A 19892-nucleotide genomic window follows, 5' to 3' on the forward strand; every position below is an offset into this window, starting at 1 on the left:
ATCCAGACATGTCTCGGATACGGATCCAGAACTGAATTCTTTAAAACAAAATGGCCGCCAGTCGGCTATTTCGAACTTGATCCGAAAAAAAAATGACGTGCATCAAGGTCCTATTATGTTTAATGTATGTACCAAATTTGAATGAAATCTGTCCATGCATAACTGAGATCCGGGTCCGGAATGGTGAAAATGTGCGATTTCAATGCATTTTCGCCCTTAAAGCGGCCGCCATTTGGCTATCGTTAATGAGATCATGAAACAAATGCACATACATATTTGTGACATGATGTACCTTGTGTGTGTGAAGTTTGAACTCGATCAATCCAAGCATGTCTCAGATACGGATCCAGAACTGAATTCTTTAAAACAAAATGGCCGCCAGTCGGCCATTTCGAGCCCGATCCAAAAAAAAAAATGACGTGCATCAAGGTCCTATTATGTTTAATGTATGTACCAAATTTGAACAAAATCCGTTCATGCATAACTGAGATCCGGGTCCGGAATGGTGAAAATGTGCGATTTTGATGCATTTTCGGCCTTAAAATGGCCGCTATTCGGCTATCGTTAATGAGATCATGAAACAAATGCACATACATATTTGTGACATGATGTACCTTGTGTGTGTGAAGTTTGAACTTGATCAATCCAGACATGTCTCGGATACGGATCCAGAACTGAATTCTTTAAAACAAAATGGCCGCCAGTCGGCTATTTCGAACTTGATCCGAAAAAAAAAATGACGTGCATCAAGGTCCTATTATGTTTAATGTATGTACCAAATTTGAATGAAATCTGTCCATGCATAACTGAGATCCGGGTCCGGAATGGTGAAAATGTGCGATTTCAATGCATTTTCGGCCTTAAAGCGGCCGCTATTTGGCTATCGTTAATGAGATCATGAAACAAATGCACATACATATTTGTGACATGATGTACCTTGTGTGTGTGAAGTTTGAACTCGATCAATCCAAGCATGTCTCAGATACGGATCCAGAACTGAATTCTTTAAAACAAAATGGCCGCCAGTCGGCCATTTCGAACCCGATCCAAAAAAAAAAATGACGTGCATCAAGGTCCTATTATGTTTAATGTATGTACCAAATTTGAACAAAATCCGTCCATGCATAACTGAGATCCGGGTCCGGAATGGTGAAAATGTGCGATTTTGATGCATTTTCGGCCTTAAAATGGCCGCTATTCGGCTATCGTTAATCGGATCATGAAAAAAATGCATGTACATATGTCCCATATAATGTGTGATGTATGAGTGAAGTTTGAACTTAATCGGTCCATGCATGTTCGAGATACAGGTGATCACGGACGCACGGACGCACGGACGCACGGACGCACGGACGGACGGACGCACACAGGGCAAAACATAAGTCCCCGTTTTCGGACTGCGTCCGAACGGGGACTAATAAGGCACACACAACGAAATACGTTTCAGCTCTCGTCTTAGTCGATCAATCGAGCACTCTATAAGACACAGCGCCCTGGGGAAAAAATCCCCAAGGCTATCACAAGGCTGACCCAAGACTCGCCCAAGACTGGACTGCCTCAAGGCTCGCCCCCGGACTCTCTCGGACTTTCGACTGCCCAGGACTGCACTCCCTCTCTACTGCGTCTGTCGTGGAGTATTCGCCAAGACCAACTCAAACTCTCTTTATTCATTTTCAAAACTCTGACCAATTACAATGCAGTAAAAAGACTCTAGGGCGTAACCTTCAATCATAAAGCCAATCACACTAAGTACTGAATACGTCATATTTTTGATTAATCGTTCGGTACATTAATAACTATGGATGTCAGAATAGCGACGGTATCTTGTAATTAGTTCCAAACCACTGAGCCAAGTTCCGTCCAAAACTTCAAATAGGCCTACACGATGACAGACATAACACAGCAATTCGCTAATAATCAGTTAATTAAGTCGGTCAACAGATACGCGAAAACAAATTCATGACACATCCCTTCACCCAAACTGAGATATGCCTCTTGGCATAACACGTTCATAAATCAAAGATACCGTCCTCTACTCATCGTCATACAGGTTAAATACAATACTAATAATAAAAGGTGTAAATCAAAAGAGTAAAACACACTAATTAAGTACAATGATTATAAAGTCTAAATACAATGGTTATAAAGTCACAAATATCAACGGTTATGAATAAAAAAAAACAAGGGAAAGGCTACCAATCGACTCGCCTTTCTCAAAACGGTCCGCTGAGGGTAACCCTTCGCTGCACTGTCTCCATTACTAAGGTTACAAACTCTATATCAAAAGGTCAAAAAAAACTAAGGCGTGGCGGTGTAACCAAGCGATCAGCCAATCGCTGCAGTCGACAGCATGATCACGTGATTACCAGGGATGCGTCTCTGGTTAAAGCATTGCAAAGCGGTAACTGATAAAGAATGAATGAAAAGCTATTAATCAAACTCCTGTCATATACGCTTATAAACTTCAACTGAACTCAAAAGTCGTTAATCTAAACAAAAGTCATACGGCGTGGAAACAGAATGCAAAGACAAATCCGCTTTCATAACACATTACTCCTCTGGCAATAAAAAAACGGGGAAAAGCAAAACAATAGAAACTACTGAGTTACATATAAACCTGTCAATCATGAACAAAAGCTTGCGTTATCAAACAATACATATATAGGCGCACCAAACTCTCATCCCCAAAAGACATTAAAAAACGTTACAAAGGCGCTCTCAACTCAAAAAGCGTCAGAAGTATTCCGGAAACAACACGTAAACAAAAACAACTCTTAAAACGTCGATATCTCTGTACTCGACAAATCTCAAAACTCTTAAAAAAAACACGTGGGGGCATCACTCTCCCCATCATAATCCGTACTCATTAACTCATTAAAACTCCATAAAACATCACACAACTCAAAACACTGTGTTGCAAATACTTGTCCACTGAAACGCGCTTAAATCGTTATAAAGGACCTCGCACGTCACTAAATATCAGTTTAAAACAAAGATCTGGGCGCTTACATACATACAATTCAACATCACAAAAAAAACGGTAAGAAAACAGATAGAAAAGCAAGCAATACATTACATTACTGAGCAATAGTGTTGGGATTGTGGAAAAGAGTTCAACGTCCTTGAGTTACACAGTGTCAGTTACAGTGTCCAGCGAGCGGTTCTCTAAGCAATACACAGATAGCTAAAGTCAAAGTCTATAAGCGTCTCTTCTCTTGTCGCGTTAGTCCAGGTCGTTCTTTCATCTTCTTCTTGTCTTTAATGTCGCTCAATTCTTAATTATACAGTCCTATCCGGTACTCATCCTTCATAAGGGGTTCAGAGGTCTTCATCTCTTCAGCATCGTTCATCGGTGCCATACTGTTAACGGTGTTAGTCGTCGAGCGCGGTTTCGTCTCTGCCATCGAGCCAGTTAGTTCGGTTCGCAAGAAAGACACACCTTCGCCATTCACTTTTCTTCACAGGATGTCAATGTGTGTTAAACACCTGCCCGGGTTCATCCAAAACGTATCAGGGGGGAAATCTTCTCCCCGGGGTTCTCCACTCTGTCGGGGGGAATCTCGTCTCGTCTCTCTATCTCGTCCCCTTGAGGTACGGGATCGGGAAAGTCACTTTAACTTTACAGTCAAATAAGGCACACACAACGAAATACGTTTCAGCTCTCGTCTTAGTCGGTCAATCGAACCACAGTCCCTCTATCTGATAGAGGGACTGTGATCGAACACTCTATCAGACACAGCGCCCTGGGGAAAAGATCCCCAAGACTCTCGCAAGGCTGAACCAAGACTCGCCCAAGACTGGACTGCCTCAAGGCTCCGTCGCCCCTGGACTCTCTCGGACTGGACTCGACTCTCCAGGACTGCCTTCTCTCTCTACTGCGTCTATCGTGGAGTATTCGCCAAGACCAACTCAAACTCTCTTTATTCATTTTCAAAACTCTGACCAATTACAATGCAGTAAAAAGACTCTAGGGCGTAACCTTCAATCATAAAGCCAATCACACTAAGTACTGAATACGTCATATCTTTTGATTAATCGTTCACTACATTAATAACTATGGATGTCAGAATAGCGACGGTATCTTGTAATTAGTTCCAAACCACTGAGCCAAGTTCCGTCCAAAACTTCAAATAGGCCTACACGATGACAGACATAACACAGCAATTCGCTAATAATCAGTTAATTAAGTCGGTCAACAGATACGCGAAAACAAATTCATGACACATACATAAATGTATTACGCCATTCCCCATAGTACGCGGTGCCCAATCGTTACGAAAACCTCATTATTCAATTAAGGTCCTCAAATTAAAGGAAGTATCCCCAAACGGTCACCTCATCAACAAAACTTTAGTCGTTAATTAACAATTAAATAATTAAATTAAGTACGAGTTTATTGACCACGGACTGACGTCACACTTTTTAACTTCGCCGTGGAAGTCTTAGACGGAGACATCCATGCATTAAGGAAAAGGCGGTGAAACCTTTGGGTGAAACATGAGTGGACATTTTATTTCACACTGTGTTTTAAAATATGAACACACATATTTGTATACATTGTTTAACGATGTTGCGGTTCGAAATGAACATGTTTTCAGCGATAGTAGCATTTAGTTGTTTAGTTTGTGTACGATACCCGGATTTCCAGCGGTCGAGTATAAATATTACATGAATGTGGGACAACTTGCCCATATCAAAAAGTAATATGATCGTGTATGATGTAGTTGACGTGTTTTGGTACTATCAAGTTCGAGACTCGAAGTTCATTATTAATGTTGACGATAAGGTGTATGATGATGTCATAACACACCATTCTCATCATTCTTAGCATAAATCGTATAGCGCCATCTGCGGTAGGCACACGTATTGAACTAATTTGGACAAACTTTTTTGCCTACAGCCACGGCCGTATTACGGTATGTATCACGGGACAAAATCTACAGTATAACAAAAAATGATATATCATGTTTCTTGTCAATTCTTTCTCTGTTTATAAAAAGTATAAAATTCCGTACATGATAATATGTACTTCCGGTGCAAAAACAACATACTAGATCGGATAGCGGTAAATACGTATAGCGACTACGTCATAGACTTCGAGCGTAAGGATATCCCATTATCACCGTAGTGGCGTTAACATAGAACTGTTGAAACTGTTGTTTTATGACAATTCCCGCGTTTATAATCAGATCAAATTGCTTTCAACCTGTCACAGTGATGTCATGCTCTATTTACCAGTAATTAGTGTAATTGATGTCATACACCGCGGACACGTATCCGAAATATGTAAATATCGAACCGCCACATTTTTATAGAAACAGTGCTGCTTTCGTCGTATAAGTCGATGTTGGGAATGATTTCTAAGAAACACTCTCCCACGTGAAATTTATCTGGTTAGTGAAAACAAAAAACAAATGTGACTAATTGAAATGTGGTATGACACCAGTCTTAAATTGTATTCCCTTTAATGGTCATTCATGGTCAGATACTTACTTTTGCATACGGCCGTACATGTTCACGATGTTTTTCTTTTCAGATGAGTGGTGAACAGGGATGATTATACCAATTTCTTAGAAGAGGGATAAGGTAATTTCTTCATACAATCGCTTACAACAGGACGGGGTTTTGTGCCTACCACTGGGAGCGAGGTGTGCTCAGTTGATTAAATGTATATCATGTATAATTATATAACCACATTTAAAATAACAGTGAAATCTCACATAGGAATAATTTTAACAATATAATGTTGGTTCTGAAATATACAATCTGAATGAATTTATTTATACTATTTATTCTTATCCTCCAAGGAAGCATAATTAAATCAAATTATTTTAAAAGAAACAACGCGTATACTCTGATGTGCGGTTGAAGTTCAAAGGTGATTTCCACAGTGAACTGGTCTTTGAAATGTACGTTTTCTTCCACGACGTGGTGTATTTTGAATTTCGTCACAGATTTGTACCGAAGGTCAGAGGCAATAGTTCGTAATAAAGTTATTGTTATTAACTCATACTCCATATTGATTGCAATCACATATAGAGATCGTCATCACCTGGGATAAAAAAAATGACGTAGGATACAAGATAAGATATTCTGGGAAAGTGAATTGAAAGAATACGCCATGGCCGCTACCCAGTTCAGAAAAATAACAATAATTTCAAAAATAAAGTTGGTTTCATGCCAAAATGAGAAATAGGAATCTATATTTTTGTACGGCTTCAAAACAACTTCCTATATTATACAAAATACCTAAACAACAGAAAATACATTTCGTATGTCTATTTGATTTGTGAAAATTAAGAAAATATCTCAGGAAAGGTTTACAGAATTATTAATAGCATTATTTACCAAAATGTATTTGGGTGTGTAAAAACGAGAAATAAATTGACAAAAACATTTCAAATGGAAAGGGGTATCATTTTTTTTGCATTACATTGTATATAGTGCAAATCTACTGTTATCTTGTAGTCAAGTTAGACGCACGAACTCAGTCTGATAAATTATATTTTTGACAACATGATATATTTACCTATTAGATGTCCACAACTGGCTTTCCGGGTTAAAACACATGTTGGAAGAGCTAAATATATAGATTATTCAAGTTTGTGGAATGGAAAAAAATGCGAATCACAAACAATTGAAATATAGTTAGAAATACGAAAAACAAAATTAAAAAAAATCGCAAACAAATTTTAGACAACGATATGCCATTATTAATAAATGGAACAGAATAGAAGGATGAAGAAAATTTCATGTTAACATGTGATCTAAAAACATATTTGTCTGCAATTACCAAATTACCAAATTTAGCCACACATCACATAAAGACTCTTTTACAATTCAGAGGAATATTTTGAAAACAGCAAAATCAGCTTCCTGAAAATAAGGTCACCGTGTTGCATTAGTAAACTAAAACACGTACAGGAATCATATTGTAAACATTATTTTTTTTAAATCAGTTATATTTTAATTGTTTAGTCGAAATCCAAATACTACTGTTACGAGCGTATTATATGCGTAAATATCCATTTACCATCACCATTGATATTCCTGAGTTCAACTTGAACGCTAATACACTGCGTCACTGTATCGTTCATACGTCACACTGTGCGGAACCGTCACATGATAATCAACAAACGGTTAATTATTAATTTCATGATAGCTGTCCTGTCGGTGCATGTTTTGGGTACGATGTCCGATAAGTAGTCTGGTGTGACGAGGTCAGGAGTTTCTAGGTAACGCTAAAGCTTTAACTATCCGTGGAGATATGTCACATGATTCCCATAACATACCAATAATCACGAAAAAAAAAATCACGTGTGTACAATTGTTTGTAGTCGACAGTGCCACAATGTTGTACAATGTGAAATTGTGTTTTTTTTTAGTTTGTTCATAGGTGATTAAGTAATTTATAAAATGTTTCCCTATATCGACTCATCAGACATGATACCACATGGCGTGTGTTGAAAGAATGAGATGCGTTCTTACTACGATTTCAGCTGATGTTTGAATCCATGTAATAGCGAGTCAAAATAATATCTGTGGTATAAAATGACAGCATACGAGTTTAACATATTAAGATCATGTACAACATGCTATACATTGAAGTGGAAGGTTAATTTTAGTTCGAGCAACACTTTTTTCCCGGCTATTTGCATGATATGGCATATATATAGACATATGACCTAATGTGTAACTCTTAATTTCTCATTTCGTACCACATCGATCATTTTGACTCAGCGTTATATGCAAAGAAACTTACAAACAGCACAGTTTATACTCCATATATATGAATATATTTATATGTCTCCACTACACTATATTGGACTTTCAACGGACCTGGCGTGGCCAGATTAACAAGATTGATTCTACCATATCTTTGCGGCTATGACACCTATTTATTTTAACTGTCCTTGGATTGTTGACGTTTTGTTAAATTGCCCTGTACACGTTGTCAAACTCTAAACATGCTGCTTGGTTCCAACATGTTTATATGTATGTAATAGTATATTATTATTATAATAACATTTTACACGACCCAGAATTGTCAACAACTAGTAATTGCTCGGTTGAAAGACACAACCGACACATTGCGCCTCTTGTAAGAAATGATTATCTTTTTATTTACCGGGCACAACTTACGCCGACGTAACTATTTCCAGGGAGAAAACTATAAAAGGGTAATGGAATGTAAGTTATGCCAGTGATATGCGAATAACGCTACTGTGAATGTAATACCAATTTACTTATATAATTAGCTATATATAAATCCAATATCGCAGCATCATTACAGTCAATGGGAGTACACTGTAATACATTCAATGCCCCACACCACAATTAAATAGAACGCCGTGGGTTCAAGCAGGCACCCACATAAGTAAATTACTTCGTATTCAAAGCAAAACTTATTAAGGGACGCCATACTTGAATTGTTAGTGAGAGTGTAGAGTGACATTAAACTAACTCATCTTGGTATTTCCATTATTGTCAGTACTGGTGCAGTGTTTATTACTCAAAGGTTAAATATAGGTGTCCTACTCTTTACAACTGAGCTTTGTTTTAAATCGGCTAAAATATACCATGTCCTGATTTTCAATTGCGAGCGTGTGTACTAGTATATTGATTGCAGCGTGAGCTGAGAGATCAACTTGCGATTCGTTATCACCTTAAAAATACCTCCCTAAATACCAACCAGGTCAAGGGTACAAGATAGTAGGACGCCTATTGGGTTAGTAACCGACGTGACATGTTTAATTGGATTGGCACTAAATACACGCCAGCCTAGCCGCTATCAATCATTCATATTGACCTTGAAACTTTTTTTATTTTTATTTTTAATATTTCATCGCATTCTTTGTTGTTACGTATTGAAAAAAAATGTATTTCTAAAGATGCAATAAAGTTATTATTATTATTATTATTATTAATATTATTAACTTTTCATGATTTCACTGGATGTAAGTACTTCGTATTAGAACTATAACCATAGTAAATTACTCTGAATTGTCGTTGTGAGATGTTAACACTTTTCTTGGGAGTCAATTGTGCTGAATTTGTTAATTATTATATTTTCAAACCGATTTATTGTTATGGTGGCATTATTCATGCGACACCACATATTCACCAGTAAGCTTATACTTACACATAGTTTACATCAATTACCTACCATAACCAATTATGTCTGTTGAATGTTCGTTTTTTTCATGGTCATCCAGGAACCATTGCAATGAAATGAAGATAAATTTGTTGAAAATCGCTGAAACAATGTTCATCCTCGTAAACTCTTGTTAAAATCTCTTAAATTGGAGGTCATGGCGAACGATCGGAAAAGTTGTATCTAGTACGGAGATGATTTCACCGTATATTCTATGCTAAGGCGGTCATAGAACCAACGTGCAGTGTCCATGCGTGTAAGGCCATCATGACCTAGTAACACACCTAAAGGAGTAACAGAAGCATTTTGGGTGAACTTATGACATCATACGTATTCTTGTTTTTTTTTTCTGTATCTTACTTTGAACTTTGTGTCTAATTATGTCATACCAGGATATATTATCACAACTTGCTGCTGACGTCATTGAGGTAGATTGAAACTATAAGACTTATAGTATTGCAGGTTGGTAAATTGGTGAACTGAACATCACGTGAAATCAGCATACCCTGGGTGGTTGCTTAGTTCAAAGGTCAGTTAAAGTAATACGTCATTGGTACAGTATAAATGTTATCAAGGTTCAGTCGCCCGAAGAGCTAGACTCCATCTTGTTGTAGGCCATTTATTGCCCTGACAAAAAAAATCAACATAATTGCCAATTTATTGAAAAAATCATGACATGACAACACCATATATAGTTCCGTGTTCAAACGGAGTTCCCCTTCGTAGTAGCATACTAGTATTTCAATTTGCCTACAAATAAGATGGAATTATTATAAACATCTGAAATACTGGTTGGGATGATTGAAACATTAGATTTATAATTGAGATAGCAGCGGTTGCACCAAATGTGCATCAGGTCAGTTGTTCTTTGACCCACTATCTCAGGATCTCATCGGGGCTCACCGATCACGTAGAAGGAATTGGGAGTGGGTGATTAACTACAGTTTTCTCCGCAGGCGTGTATATAGCGTATGCATCGTTGTAACGTATACAATAAAATCACAGTTTCTCCTCCGTTCACGGATATGCAAGTCGAATCACATGCGGTCAATTACTTGGACTTGTTATGATAATTCCAAACATAGTTAGTGACGTACACTTACCTATTTATGACAGAAAATAAGTAGTGCATGTCAATGTATTAAGCTTTTGAGAAGTCTGGGTACAGACGGTGCCTTGTCACCGCGCAAAGATATAAATAGTAGCCACACAATAGCGAATAAGAGTGAAGTTATACGCATCAATGGGAGAATACGTCAAAGGTGTACCCCAATAGAAGCCACTTTCACCTGATTTGCATAAGAATGTAGTACTACGGAGTGCCGTCTCCTTTATTTCTATACACACGTCGCCACAACAAACAACGCACAATATACGTGGACAGGACAATGAAGGTGCTGGTGCCTATCAAAGAGAATCTTAAAATAGACGGCAAGGGACTGACGTCAATAGCATAAAAATACAGAAAGTTTAAAATAGTGGTGGTTAAGTTGTAATTTCGGAGAACTTCCCATGTACAGTTTTTGGACATATACGGTCATCATTGAAAAGAGTGTACATTAGTAATAATAATAATAATAATCTGTATTGCATAATCGTATTCTTATTTGAATATTGACTCAGAAAAAGAAATTAGTATATTATTTAACTGATTGATTTGTTGCGTATTGCGGCCTTGAGTAGGTATATAGGACATCGTAATAGGTACCAACCAGGGTATACATATCCACAACTAAATATGACACACGTGCTACCAAAGTGATGAGTAAATACGTGACATATGTAGCAGTGCACTGGGAAACCAAACAATATAACATTTAAAACTCCAGTTTAATACGTGGTAAAATAGTGCAACGCCAACCAGTCACTCAACCATCAATGTATAAAACTGTCCCGGTCTTGATAATATGTTGCACTTAGCATCAACCGTGATTATATGTATTTACTTATTGACTCTTCTTACACAATCCCCGGAGGGAAAGGAAATGGTCACAAGATACAAGAAAAACAATAAATAACAAAATACAATCACTAAATTACTAAATAATACAAAATCACTAAAATACTAAATAATATAAGATTACTAAAAAAACAGCGGCCATTAAAATGTCAAGTAAGACCCTGTTCCTGACTTCAGAGCTTTTACTATTATGAACTGTTCTGCTAATCGTACAGGTGGTAATTATGCGGCACTTCAAACAATAAAAACAAAATTCCGTTACGCACATAAACAAGTTGACCTTAATTAATTAATTAATTGTTTATTGCTTCATAGAAAATTATTACTATGTACCAGTTATTTAACAAGTCTGATAATCGACGTCCATGGCCTGACCACTGTGTCGTGGTTCCAAGGTCGAAACGAAATGAATGACGTCGTGCATAACTAAAGACGCCATACCAACTTGGTGAGCGCACAACACGTGTTTAGGTTCAGTGGTTCAGTAAACCTTCTTTGTACCAATGGAACCGAGTTTTGTGACACTCTCACGACCACTACGTTCAAAAATACATCTTACAATAGAACCCATTGGTTGACTTAGCTATTCTCTCTATATATAAATCACAATATGGCGTATTGTTGTTACTGACGTCATAGAAGTACTTGTATCCAGGCCAGCTTCAGATTATCATACAGGAAATACGTCATCACAATCCGCCGCACAATAGAGATGGTCAAGCAACTGAAAAGAGCATACGTCAATGATTCGCTAACTCTAAAGTTAGAATTTCGGGGAATTTATTCCGGGTACAGCAAGTCTGTATATTAATTAAGTCAATTTTAGGACCATGTATTGCTAAATAGTCCCATTTATGGGCATGGTGAAATGCGACTGGGGAAATCAACTTTGAATAAATCGCGGGGAAACCTGACCTTTCACCATATAAGTATGACACCTTAGTACTATCAGGGGTAAATTCTTCTCTCGGGTTCTCCACCACGTATCAGGGGGTAAATCTTCTCCACGGGGTTCTCCACACTTGTCAGGGGGGAATCTCGTCTCGTCTCTCTATCGCGTCCCCTTGAGGTACGGGATCGGGGAAGTCACTTATACTTTACAGTCAAATAAGACACACACAACGAAAAACGTTCAGCTATCGTCTTAGTCGGTCAATCGAGCACTCTATAAGACACAGCGCCCTGGGGAAAAATCCCCAAGACTCTCGCAAGGCTGACCCAAGACTCACCCAAGACTGGACTGCCTCAAGGCTCGCCCCTGGACTGGACTCTCGACTGCGTCTGTCGTGGAGTATTCGCCAAGACCAACTCAAACTCTCTTTATTCATTTTCAAAACTCTAACCAATTACAAAACAGTAAAAGACTCTAGGGCGTAACCTTCAATCATAAAGCCAATCACACTAAGTACTGAATACGTCATATCTTTTGATTAATCATTCACTACATTAATAACTATGGAATACCAACTGTCAGAATCTTAGTCAGAATAGCGACGGATATCTGGTAATTAGTTCCAAATCACTGAGCCAAGTTCCGTCCAAAACTTCAAATAGACCTGAACGATGACAGACATAACACAGCAATTCGCTAATAATCAGCTAATTAAGTCGGTTAACAGATACGCAAAAACAAATTCATGACAGTACCGTCTAGCATCTACCAAGGTCGACATTGAATAATGAATATGCTCCTTTTCATAAAAACAAATTCAAACTTTGATGAGATTGTGTGATAAATGGCACTGGATTTACACAACATTAGATTGGATTGAAAAAAGCAACATGTTTCTTTGAACTTGAAACCGAAATGTTGATACCCAATTTTTGTTATGATGAAATCCAATGGAAATACACTAATTATAAAAATATACAAAACTGTGTCATGTTTCCTAACGCATGTAGCCTAAATAATATTACGTTAATTGACTAGAAAGAAGAAAATCAATCATTAACACGTGTCAAAAGAAGGGGAAATATTACCATAACCCAATACTGATATGACACTGCTACCTGACAGGATGTCTACTTCCAACGTTATCGAAAGTGTTTGAAAAACTAGTCTGCAAACAGTATACTTCCTCTAACATTCGTATGTGTGTGTGGACCATGTACACCAATGACCTTCCTTCACGGCTTACATGTATAGCACCTCTTTACGAATGTGAACAACAACAGTTTTCTCAAAACCTTCACTTCTGATAATCCTGACTATGTACAGTGAACTATCGTGGCAGTTCTCGTCTACAAATAGAGTTTTCATTAAACTCTCTCATATCTAACTTGTCTAAATATCCATACAAATTAAAAACTCCTCGTCAGCAACTTCAAGATTCGAGTTTCTCGCTGTACTGTACTCGACCACACTTGTAACTTGTCTGGGACCAAGTTGGGATAATAAATTGAAATTGTATATAACCATGTAAACTACTTTGGAAGAACTTGTGGCTTCCGCCTAACGTGTCAAGCACGATGCAGTCCACACAATGACTGTCTGCACACTTGTTGATTGCTGTGACATCATTTACTTAAATTACAACTCTTATGTTAATTCGAGCCAACGTGGACACATGAACACGTAAAATAAACTAATGCTTAGGGAGTTAAAAAGTAAGCATTTGTCTAGAAAAATAACACACCTGCTCATAAGACATCCATGACAAAACTGAAGATAAGTGTTCACATACTTCAGGTAGAAGTAAGGAGACACCGAAACCGTAAGATCCAAAATGCCATATTTGCAACACAATTTAATGGAAGACGTAGAGCATTTTCAGCTACAGAGTAACAGTGTAAAACTTGAGGAATCCTCACAATCTTCATCACAAAGCATGCACGGTACACTCGAGCAAATATGGGTGGCACGGGTATAGTAGAAAACACACTTTGTTATCGTGTACTAGTAACAAGGTTTGTAGTAACGACGACTAACCATGCCTGCAGCCATAAATTACCCGTATGTATGTCACCACCTCAGCAACAGCAAACCTGGCTTCAAATAAACAAATAAACAAACAAAAAAGACAGACACGCATACAATACACGTTATTGTGTGCGTAAAACCGGTATGATTAGATAGAATGAATGTGGAATCTAAATTTAGCCCAGGTTAGTGCGTCAATCGCCGCGACCCAGCACACAAAAGTACCTGTATGCGCCATTAATTGTATGTGGCTATATTTAGAATGAATGATGCATTTACGATTTCTACCTAGCAGAGTGTTAAGTTGTAAAGTTCACATGTCTGTGGCGTACACGTGACCTCAACCACAGTACATCATGTATTCACATCATTATAATAACTTATTTTGCACCTGTATTTTTTTTCTTTGAATCATAGAAAAATTCCGAGCACCATAACGGCTGGGTTACTCATAAGTTGGTTGAATGAATACACATATTATACACTCACTCATCCGTACACGAATAAACCACTCCGTGCCTCAGACTTGCTCTAATTCTTTAAAAACAAAATTGCAAATTCTATGAAATATTCTATCCACAGAATTCCATTACTGTCACCACTACTTTGCGCACTGGCGGGGTCCGTCAAACAAAAATGCTTTCGTATATATTCAAAGGCAAATTTACAGAACTATAATATCATTAACACCGCCACTTACACGCGCGTTGTCGGTCCGAGGCAGGTCACCAAATCATATGATATAAACAGGTGAAATGACATAAGATATCAAATTTTAATTTAAAACCGATAACGAATAATGGTCTCTGACATACATAATTTAGTAGGTTGCTTTTCTTATACTATTGCATTCCGATTTGAAGTTATTCAGTGTTAACTATTTAAAAGGCGAGATACCTTGTCAATTTGAAATACATTGCTGTGTGAAATATACTAAACTTCCGGGCGAGATCGGACTGAACCAATGACATACAATATTCATATCTCTAACCAATACTTTACACTTTTATATACACATATACACTTTGTCGTAAAAGTATGTAGTGTTGTCTTCATTGTCTTCCATGATGTGTACGTATGTATGTTTGGGGCCATTAAACCTGGCTTTCTCACCATGATGTAAGATACAATGTAAGAGACGGGTATTCGTTTTTGACAAAAACGTACAGTAGCTGCTGCTGTTGAAAATCAGAGATGAATTATATATGTAACAGCTCCACCAAACTAAGTAGTATTTGTGCTTTATAGTAGCTTTTATTTTTGTTTATATGTAGTTTTTAGTTTAATCTTGTTTTTATTTGTTCTTAATTGTTTGTTTGTTTTTTCTTTGTTTATACAACCATAAAAACAATTTCTGTAGTACGTTTTTCGTGTTGAATAAAATTATATTATTATAGCGCATGCACAAATTGTAATCGTGAAGTTAGATTTGAATTTTGAGTTTTAAATGTATGTATGAGTTTGTACATTACTGAGACCAAAACCACGGTGTGATTGATGTTTCATTTTGGCCAAGTGTGTACTAGTATTCACGAGTTTTATGACTTATCACCACGTCTACCCGGTCACAGTGTCGAAAACTACATCAGGCCACATAAACAAAGCGAAGAAATAGCCAGACTCATGTCTCGTGACCAGGGCGTCGGGTCGTTCTGCACTCGTGACACCGACGTCATTGTGTGCCAGTAATTACTAGTAGTTTACCTATTTCGACACATACCTGCACGATGTGATATATTATGCTACCCCCCCCATAAATATTATGATCACCAGTTTTTAAGAGGATTTCTAAAGTCTCCCCATGCAATCACACCTAGGTGAGGTAATGTTTTTGAATGTGGATTACAACATCAAGTTCTGTCAACCCTGATTACTACGAGCTAAATCTTACCCGGGCTAGAACCTTATATTAACACGGGCTAACGAAGTTTGATCGAACGCTTAGCTCGGACCAAACGCCCGAAACGCCACATTGTTTTCATTCAACGCGAGCATACCCAGAGACATTATTCTCGAGAGAAAAATAAAGTGAAGATGAGACTACTTGTTATTCTGTAATCTGCACTTTCTTTGCTTTGGTATACACTTTTACCTCCATGGTGGAACTAACATGTATACTTTTCTGATTATTGTTGTGAGTAATCATAATGGTTAAAAGGAATGAAGATTCGTTTGGGCGCTCCTTAGCCTGTGCGAAGCGCTGGTTCCTCCCATGAGTAAACGCAATTGGGTCCAGCCAGTATGAATAAATATTATCCCGTACGCGGCTATTGTTGTTTGAACTGGATCGTAAGTAGGGTTTATTTTAAGACATATTTGTTGAAGTTATATTTTTTGGTGATTTATTTCACATCACAATTATACTTTGACTTGTTACATTGAAATTTTGGGGAAGAGGAGTTTTATTTTTTATTTTAACTTTGTTCGTTTCATTGTTTTTGTTAATGCCGTTCATTTTTTATTTTCATTTACAATGTACATTGTATTTATTTATTTATATTATATTTGCTTATTTTTATTGTAAAGTGTCCTCTATATATTTCATTGACATTTCTTTTGTTTTCATTTTAACTATCACAGTCCCTCTATGTACAGAAAAGTTGCAAATATTCTCATGTCCTTACCTTCAAATTGTACAATTCCTTAAGTTTCTAAAGTATTAGACACAATGTACTCGAAGATAGAAACAGTTGTTGGCCAGTTGTCGGCTTTAAATAACACATTTATCACAGTTACTAAATTGATATTCTGTTGCCAGGAACAAATAATACTTTATATATGACACTGACTCAAGCAGTGGGATTTCTATAGGGTCCCAGCAATCTCAGTACATTGAAAATCAATATTTACCGGACTTTAAGGAAGTATCCCGAGCGTCATGACAGTTGAGTTAGGACTGGGCCCAGGATATCCCAAACAAATATGGCGGCGACGCAACCTTTTTGTCTTTTTTTTATCCACAGTGTGTGTCTGAAATCAGAACAAATGAATCTTGAGCGACCCTGGGGCTGACCAGAAATACATCATTTATTTTATTGGCCTTACTGAGCACTGATTTGGTTCTTATCAATGAATACAGCCATTACGTATATATTGGCTCATAGTTACACAAATAACCCAACACTCATGCATGACTCAAGCGAATTTTATGAAAGATTATACAGAATACCATGACTACCATCGTCACTGGGCGTACTGACGATCGAAATCAGTCACGCAAACATATATACACTGGCACGAATTCGTAGAACTACCATAATAACGTCACCAACGCCGTTATACCTTTCGAGTTCTCGTGTTCTCCGAGTTCATACGCCGTGTACAAATGTACGAGTAGTCAAAATATGATATATAGGGCCAGGGAATAAGTAAAAACACACAAAGCATCAGTTTTGAAATTAAAACCGGTGACGAATAATTGTCCCAACCCTAATATATTGAAACGAAAACAGTAGACCCGTGCATGCCATTGGGTGGCCATATACGAACCTTATAGCTACGATGAAAAAGACTAATACGTGTATACGGCAAACTGACTTGGAGAAACTGTTGACATAACACATGAACTGTGCAATAATGTGTAAAGAAAGAATCAAAATGTGACGATAGACTCAGGTTACATGACGTCACGGACCACAATAGAAAGCATCAGACCAGGGCACTCGACAGTTTTACACTCGTGGAACTGACGTCATTATGTGCCAGTATGTTTACCTGTAGATACACATATCAGCGCGTGACATATTATGCTATCCCACAAATATAGCAACAGTGTAATGGTCACCTGTTTTTACTATAGGATTAGTAAAATCTTCCCATGTAATCACGCCACAGTGAGGTAATGCTTTTGGGGGTAGAATGCATCAAGTTCAGTTTACCTGGATACTATGAGATTATTGACATTTATCATAGTTACAAAACTGATGGATAGTCTGTTGCTATGAACAGATTGTGATGACCTGAGAGGCGAGGTGTTTACTTTTAGGATACCGACGCTTCACATGTTCCAACAGGGTCGAAACTAAATGCCATGGTTGTAGTTATTCTGCCTCAGAGCATAGAAAATTGTGGTCTAACTAACCCCTCCCTATCCTCATTCCAATGTAGATAAACGTGGCCGTTTTAAACATTCTGGTCATTTTTCAGTTAAAAGAAGCTGTATGATGGTGGTACTTTGTGCTGTAATAAGTTCCTACTAATTGCTAAATGTCAGATTCCCAATTCATCGGTCACTGTTGCATTTGCGACACATCGTATATGGTGTTTGACATCTCTGAATTGCAATCCTGTCGGTATCTTTGCCACAAAATACCACGACGGACGTGCGTATTCATCCTTTTTGTTTCCACTAGATCAAAGATTGAGGTTACACCCGTCGGTTGAACCAGAGTCACTGCTGCAATCAACTTAAATTACGTAAATTATTGACAATATGGCACATTGTATAACGCACTGCAGGGGGGGGGACTGGAAGGTCGCTAGCGGACAGTTATTCTTGATATAATAATTAACATCATGAATTTTTTGATTTTAAAAAATAAAGTTTAAAGTAACAACACCCGTTAACGATATTACATCCCAATTAGATGTATAGTCACCATTTGAACATTTCAACAAGGCTCGGGTTTAATGCGTTCAAAAAATCATCAGTTTCGTGAAATGAAAAGGTCGATGACCAAAATATAAAAATTAAACATTACAACACATGGCGTTCCAGAGTCTATCAACGTTGCATAAATCAATGTACATGTACTAATATGTCACGTAATTGGAGCGAGTGCTCCAGAAATACTTGTCTAATTTGACATGTGACCCAACATTGATCACGTAACATTCTCACATACTGTACTAGGTAATTAGTCGTTATGATATTTGTACCTTTTCAGTGTACGTTAGTTTTTGCCAATTTCGTAATAACGCACAATGTGTATTGACCGCAATCGATTAATGTTTTAGAACGTCGATTTGTGGTTGTTTTTTCTGTGGCCAAGGACAGCAGTACATGTGCTCATGATGCCGTTTATGGGTGCCATAGTAACCATCACATCCGGTTATATGGCGGTCGATCAACTTAGCCTGAGAGGAAACAACAAATTTCATATTATTTATTTATTAATATAAAGACAAGTTCGCGATTTCATGGTGTAATAAATCGTGATTTTTTAGTATTCCCCTCGATTTGTTGTTATTGTTTTCTAATTTTGGGGCGCCAAATCAATGGAAAAGGTCACACCGCGGCGATTAGTTTACGGGTATTCAGCAATACATACGTGATATAGGTGAAAAAACTCAAGGCCACTCATTACAGTGTATACGCGCTTCGTAGAGCAAGAATAATTTAAACTGACAGGCGGGGATTGGTGACCGTGATTGAACTGTTATCATGGTATTATATGTGTATTTAATGTGCAAATATTGAAAGTAGAAATGGTACTATATAATTGAACGTCTCCGATTTCATAATTGTATTTAAATATGCCAATAGAATATACATTTTGTATGAGTAAACCGGTAGTTTGTGGAAACATTTTCCATTATACGGTGTGCAGAACTAGTGCCATAGTGAACAGGGAACTAGGATTGTACTAAATAAACTTGATCACGAATATAGAACGATAAAACAGTGAGCCTTTTTTCAGACCCAGGGGACATATACTATAGCTACGATGCATGAGTGGGTTCCTAAACGATTTTTGCGGCGCTAACAACGCACTAGCTCCCCGGTTCGAGGTCGCGGAATTAATAAGGAAAGTATACATGTGAGAAGTTCAATGATCAGTGAACAGTAGTACAAACAGTTTTTATTTTAAGTATTTTTTACTATAGCATGGAATATAATCCACAATAATTAACAGTGC

The 19892-nt window shown here is 37.6% G+C and overlaps 1 protein-coding gene and 1 long non-coding RNA gene across 3 annotated transcripts in view; both read right to left on the reverse strand.

The window, feature by feature from the left end:
• LOC100376237 (protein arginine methyltransferase NDUFAF7, mitochondrial-like) overlaps nucleotides 1–17607 on the reverse strand; it is a 36300-nt gene extending 18693 nt beyond the window's left edge. Inside the window, exons 1-2 of one of the 2 annotated variants that reach the window (XM_085493170.1) lie at nucleotides 17524–17607; nucleotides 16885–17004 (exon numbers count right to left, since the gene is read on the reverse strand). The gene's annotated coding sequence lies outside the window, so the exon portion shown is untranslated. Of the gene's footprint in view, nucleotides 1–16884; nucleotides 17498–17523 lie in introns of those variants that run through there. The other variant, XM_085493161.1, reaches the window with a different exon arrangement.
• On the reverse strand, nucleotides 1438–12875 carry LOC146748611 (uncharacterized). Its single transcript, XR_014927042.1, has 2 exons — nucleotides 12384–12875; nucleotides 1438–3868 (listed from the first exon to the last, which is right to left on the reverse strand). It is a non-coding gene; the product is annotated as an uncharacterized LOC146748611 (long non-coding RNA).
• Nucleotides 17608–19892: the final 2285 nt, after the last annotated feature.

Source organism: Saccoglossus kowalevskii, chromosome 2 (assembly GCF_978046115.1).
Source record: "Saccoglossus kowalevskii chromosome 2, keSacKowa6.1, whole genome shotgun sequence".
In the NCBI taxonomy this organism is placed as follows: Eukaryota; Metazoa; Hemichordata; class Enteropneusta; family Harrimaniidae; genus Saccoglossus; species Saccoglossus kowalevskii.